This window comes from Anas acuta, chromosome 23 (genome assembly GCF_963932015.1).
Source record: "Anas acuta chromosome 23, bAnaAcu1.1, whole genome shotgun sequence".
NCBI lineage: Eukaryota > Metazoa > Chordata > Aves > Anseriformes > Anatidae > Anas > Anas acuta.
In genome coordinates, this window is record NC_089001.1 from 7,566,897 (window position 1) to 7,572,896 (window position 6,000).

Here is a 6,000-nt window from a genome sequence, read left to right on the forward strand (position 1 = left end):
CCATCCCCACATCCCCATCCCACTCCAGGGCCCAAGAGGGGGTGGGAGGGGTCCACAGCTACCACCCCCCCAAGGGCGCATCAGCCGAGGCAGCACACAGGGGAGCAGGGTGCTGGTCGAGCATCCCTTGAATCCCTGTGAGCCACTCGCACCCGCTCTCCCTGAGCCAGTTTCGAGTTGCTGCAAATGCCACCTCTTCCCACCAGCGAGGGGAAAAAAATAGCTGCGCTCCCAGCACCGATCTGCTCCTAAAAGCCTGCTCCAGCTTCAAGACAAAGGCTGCACTGCTCAGACGGCGCTTTTAGATGGGAAACCAATCCCCCTTCCCTTTTTAGAGCCTCCAGATTGATCGCTGGCTCACGGCTGCCTGCTCCAGCAAAGCAAGATGAGGCATTTCTTGGGGAGCGGAGCGAAGCTGGGGTGATCTATGCATCACGGGGATGGCTCCAGGAAAATCTGTGCTAGTGGGAAGGCCCCCCCAAAATCACAGTGCAAAATGTTGGGAGCATCATCCAATTACATGCAAAACATGAAAAATTCCACAGTTTGGGTGGAGCTTTGTCCCAGGTCCCCCCCCCAAAACCTGCTCCATCCGCAGGCCCCCAGTCCTGGCAGAGCCTCTTAGCACCGCGAATCCCGCAGGCTGCGGAGGAGGGACGCAAAATGCCAGAACATTTCTAATCATTAGCAGTGTTTTGAGCCTGAGCCAGCCTGTGCATTTTCCTACCAGGGCTGTTGCTCATAGTGGGGGCCCCCTGAAAACCACCCGCCCTGGGTGATGCTTTCCAGACACTCAGCATCTCCTAAACATGACCCTGGGATGCAGAGGTGAAAACTCGTGTCCACGCAGTGCGGGGCTGGAGATGGGTGATCATGTCACACTTGCAGGGGATCACACATTCCAACTTGGGGACACGCCGGTACTGGCACCGAGCACTTTGGGGAGCGGCAAGTGGAGCTGCCAGGGCTGGCAGTCAGTGAGGCGGGGTCACTGTGCAGCGGCTGGCACTGGCCCCACACGGGGTCCCCGCCAGCTGTCCCCATCCCTCCTTCCTGTTTTTCTCAGGCCGCATATGGCAGCTCCCAGCGCCAGCTCTGAGGGGTGGCATGGCTTCCCCCCGAGGTATGCGGAGGGGGGTGGGGAAGAGGCTGCAGACCCACCCAGAAACAAGCAGCCCCTCATAACCCCATTTTCAGTGATTTTGGTTTTTGCTGGGGAAGCCTGGGTTTCATTGGTGCTTCCAAAACATGTCCAGGAGGAATCATACCGGGCCCCCCTCAATCACAGCAGAGCTAGGAAGGTGTCTCAGCACCTCATCCCCACTCTTGTTGGGGGGGTGGTGGAAGAGGAGCAATGTCACATCCCTCCTTCTTACAGGGACGGTATTAAATTTTGACAACCTCCAGGGATGCAGGGGCCTAAATATAGAGTATTAAATATCATCTCAAGGCGTGCATCTTTACAGAGATTTTCTCCCTCCTTCGGTCATGCTGGAAGGGCAGGGTGCACTCAAACAAGCTCTTAAATTTGAGCTTTATGTGGAGAGACCTCAGGTGAGAACTGCTAATAACTGCAGGGACCTTGGGAGATGATTAGTTGAGGCATTTTATTAAGTTCTTATTATGGAAGTGCCTCAGCGGCAGCGTGGGAGCCTATTTTCTGCCCTGAGAGACCACCTGGTAGAGAAATTTAGGTTTTCCGATCGTGGCTCCTCGTTTTGGGTTAGGCCGTTTCCAAATGGGGGATGAGGCGATTGCTCGGGCTGGGTCCCGAGGGAGGCGTCCCCGTTACAGGGGGCACTCGGAACCCGCTCCCGGGCTCCGGGGGGGCTCCGGGGGGGCTCCGGGGGGGCTCCGGGGCCCGCTCCCCGCCTCGGCCCCCTCGTCCCGCCCGGCGGCGGAGCTCTCTGGAGGTCCGAGGCCGGGCTCCCCTCCGGGCCGCTGCCGGAGCCGGAGCCGGAGCCGGAGCCGGGGGCCGCTGTCCCGGCCCTCCCGGGACGGCCCCGAGCGGGCGGCCCCGGGGCTCGAACCGGCGGCGACACCGCCGGGAGGGGCGGGAGGAGGCCCCGCCCCGCGCCGCCGCCAGGGGGCGCCGCCCCTCCCCTGCTCCCGCCGCGCCCGCGCAGAAGCCGCCCGGGGCCCGACGTGCGCGGCGGCGGCCGGGGCGGGGCGAGCGGGAGGGCCCGGCCCTCAGGCCCTGGTCTCAGGCCCCGGTCTCAGGCCCTGCCGCTCCCCTCTCCCGCCGGGCCCGACCGGGCCCCCAGGTGCCCCTCGGAGCGGGGAGGCGGCCGCTGAAGCACGGCCGCGGGGCACCCGGCAGCGGAGGGGCGGAGCGGCGCCTGCCCGGGCGCGTCCCCGCTGAGCCCGCTCCCGAAGGCGGACCGCGCCCCCTCCGCCAGGGCTCGGCCGCAGCCGCCACAGAGCCACGGGGCAGGAAAAGAGGCCGGCAGCCTCCTCCTGCCCCTCCCCGCAGCTGTCCATACTCCCCTTAATGAGGTCTCACCTCCGTCTTCTTTCCCGGCCAGCCTGGCCCCGTTCTCTCAGCCTGTCCTCATCCTGGTGCTCCAGTCCCCTGCTCAGCATCGCAGCCCTCCCCTGCTCTCAGTCCTGTAGCTCCGCATCCCCCCGGTACTGGGGAGCCCAGAACTGGACACAATACTCCAGGTGTGGCCTCACCAGGGCTGAGCAGAGTGGGAGGATCACCTCGCTTGACCTGCTGGCAACACTCTTCCGAATGCAGCCCAGCATCCCATTGGCCTTCTTGGCCACAAGGGCACATTACTGACTCACAGTCAGCCTGCTGCCCACCAGGACTCCCAGGTCCCTCTCTGCAGAGCAGCTCTCCAGCAAGTCAGCCCCAGACTGTACTGGTGCTTGGCATTATTCCTCCCTAGGTGCAGGACCCAGCACTTGCCCTTGTTGAACTTCATGAGTTTCCTCCCAGCCCATCTCCCCAACCTGTTCAGGTCCCATGGCAGCACAGCCTCTAGGGTATCAGCCACTCCTCCCAGCTTTGTGCCATCAGCAAACTTGCCGAGGGTGCACTCCATTCCTTCATCCAGGTCGTTCATGAATAAGTTGGAAAACTCTGGACCCATTACTGACCCCTGGGTGACACCGGTGGCTACAGGCCTCCAACTAGACTCCGCACCACTGAGCACAACCCTCTGAGCTCTGCCATCCAGCCAATTATCAATCTACCTCACCGCCCATCTAGGCTGCACTTCCTGAGCTTATCTATGAGGATGTCATGGGAAACAGTGTCAAAAGCCTTGCTGAAGTCAGGGTAGATCACATCCACCGCTCTCCCCTCATCTACCCAGCTAGTCATCTCATCCCAGAAGGCTATCAGATCGGTTATGCATGATTTCTCCTCGGTGAATCTGTGGTGACGACTCCTGATCACCCCTTATCCTCCACATGGTTGGAGATGACCTCCAGGATGAGATTCTCCGTCATCTTTCCAGGGATGAGGGTGAGACTGACTGGCCTGTAGTTGCCTGGGTCCTCTTTCTTGCCCTTTTTGAAGACTGGGATAACACGGGCTTTCTTCCAGTCCTCAGGCACCTCTCCTGTTCTTCATGACCTTTCAAAGATTATGGAGAGTGGCGTAACAATAACATCACCCAGCTCCTTCAGCACCCGTGGGTGCATTCCATCAGGGCCCATGGCTTTGTGGATGTTGAGTTTGCTTAGATGATCTCTGACCCAATCCCCTTAGACCAAGGGAAAGTCCTCCTTTCTCCGGATTTCCTCTCTCATCTCCAGGGCTTGAGACTCCTGAGGGCTGATCTTAGCCCTCCTGATCCCTGCATACTCTGACATTTTCCCCATATTCCTCCCGAGTGGCCTGTCCCTTTTTCCACATGCTGTAGAATTCTTTCTTCTGTCTGAGCTTTGCCAGGAGCTCCCTGCTCATCCATACAGGTCTCCTGCTCCCTTTGCTTGCCTTCTTACTCACAGGGATGCACCGATCTTGAGCTTGGAAGTGATGCTGGAATACTGACCAGCTGTCTTGAACCTCCCTTTCCTTCTAGGGTCCTTACCCATGGGATTCTTCCAAGTAGACCCCTGAAGAGGCCAAAGTTTGCTCTGCTGAAGTCCAGGGTCACAAGCCTACTTTTTGCCCTGCTTCCTCCTTGCAAGATCCTGAACTCCGCCATACCACAATCACTGCAGCCAAGGCTGCCCCTGACCCTCACATCTCCAACTAGTCCTTCCTGATTTCATTAATACAAGGTCCAGCAGCACAACTCTCTTTGTTGGCTTAGGTCATTAACGTTGGCATTAAGGTTGGCATTGAGGTCATTAACGAAGACATTAAATACTCTTGGACCCAGTGCCTACCCAGGCGGCACTCGTAACTGGCCTCTATCTGGACTTTTTCCACACTGATCACCATACTCCAGGACCAGTCATTCAGCCTGTTTTCGGTCCACCTTACTGTCCACTCATCTAACCACTTCATCAATTTGTCTGTGAGGAGACAGTGTTAAGCCCTAGTAAAGCCAAGGTAAACAACCTCCACTGTTCTCCTCTCATCCACCAAGTTCACTGTAAAAAGCTATCAGGCTGGTTAGGCACAAGTCTCCCATTTGTAAATTCCCTGCTGACTAGTGATGATCACCTTCCTGTCCTCCATACATCTGAAAATGTTTTTCACCTTCAGCTCCATGAGCTTCCCAGGGACTGAAAAGTGACTGGCCTGTAGTTCCCTCCCCTTTGTCACCCCGACCCTCACATCTGCAACTAATCCTTCCTGATTTGTTAATACAAGATCCAGTAGCACAACTCTCCTTGTTGGCTTCTCCACCACCTGTGTCAAAAAGTTGTCATCAATGCACTGCTGGAACCCCCTGAACTGTGTACCTAGCTATGTGGTCTCCCCAGCAGATTTTGGGGTGGTTGAAGTCCTCCAGGAGAACTAGGGTTTGCGACTGAGAGGTTACTTCCAGCTGTCTTAAGGCTTCATTTGCCTCTTCTTCCTGATCAGGTGTCCTGCAGCAAATGCTCACAACAGCATAAGGCATGGTAGCCTGTCCTTTGATCCTTACCCATAAGCTTGCAACTCACTCTTCTTCCACCCCTAGGCAGAGCTCCAAGTGAGAGCTGCAGCTCCTGCCCCAGAGCATCCTGGCCATGCACACCCAGCGCGGCTTCATGCCTCCACCCTACACCTCTAAATTTAGCTGGAGGCATTGCAGTGTCACAAGCACCAAGCTGCTCCTGCAAGCCTGTTCCTCCTGGCATCATCTGCTCTGACACACTTGTCTTTAAGTTTTTTTTTTTTTAATTTATTTTTTCCCTCCCCCTTTTTCCTTGGCTTTTGGAGACCTGGAGGAAACCTGGGTCACAGGGATGTCACTTCTCCATTGCTGCAGCCCCCACCAAGCTGCCAGAAGCTGCCTGGTCCTGGCAAAAAGGTTCCCTTCTACTCCGTGAGCATCCTAGCCCCTGCAGCTCCTCTTTCCCTTTCCTCCCCACCCACCTTCTGGCCCTTGCTCTGCTGTAGCAGTGCTGGGTGGCCCCCAAGCCCCGCTACCCTCCCCAACGTGCCTTGAGGAAGAATTTCACCCCCTTGCAGGACAATTTCCCTCTAGGGCTGAGAGCATAGGGCACATCCCATCAAGTAAAGGGGCAGAGATATAGCCAAGGGCTCCTGTTTCACACATCTCTTTGTGACAGGAGTGTCTGCTGCAGCGGATGTCCTAGTTAATAACAGAGAATGGCTAGGGGGTTCTTGGGTCCTCTCCCCCCCATCCAACCATATCACTGAAACCCTCATTTCTCAATCCTGCTGTGACATCAGGAAAAATTCTCATGGAAGCAGCACTACAGCACGCAGCACTCAGATGTCTGAGAGTTACTGTACTGTTTTATGTTTTGACCCTTTTTGGCTGGAGAGGTGGGGAGGATTCAACCCCAGCACAATGGAAAGGGGGACAGACAGGTGAGCTCAGCCTGGCTGCCAGTGCCATATTACAGAAGCCGTCACACCTG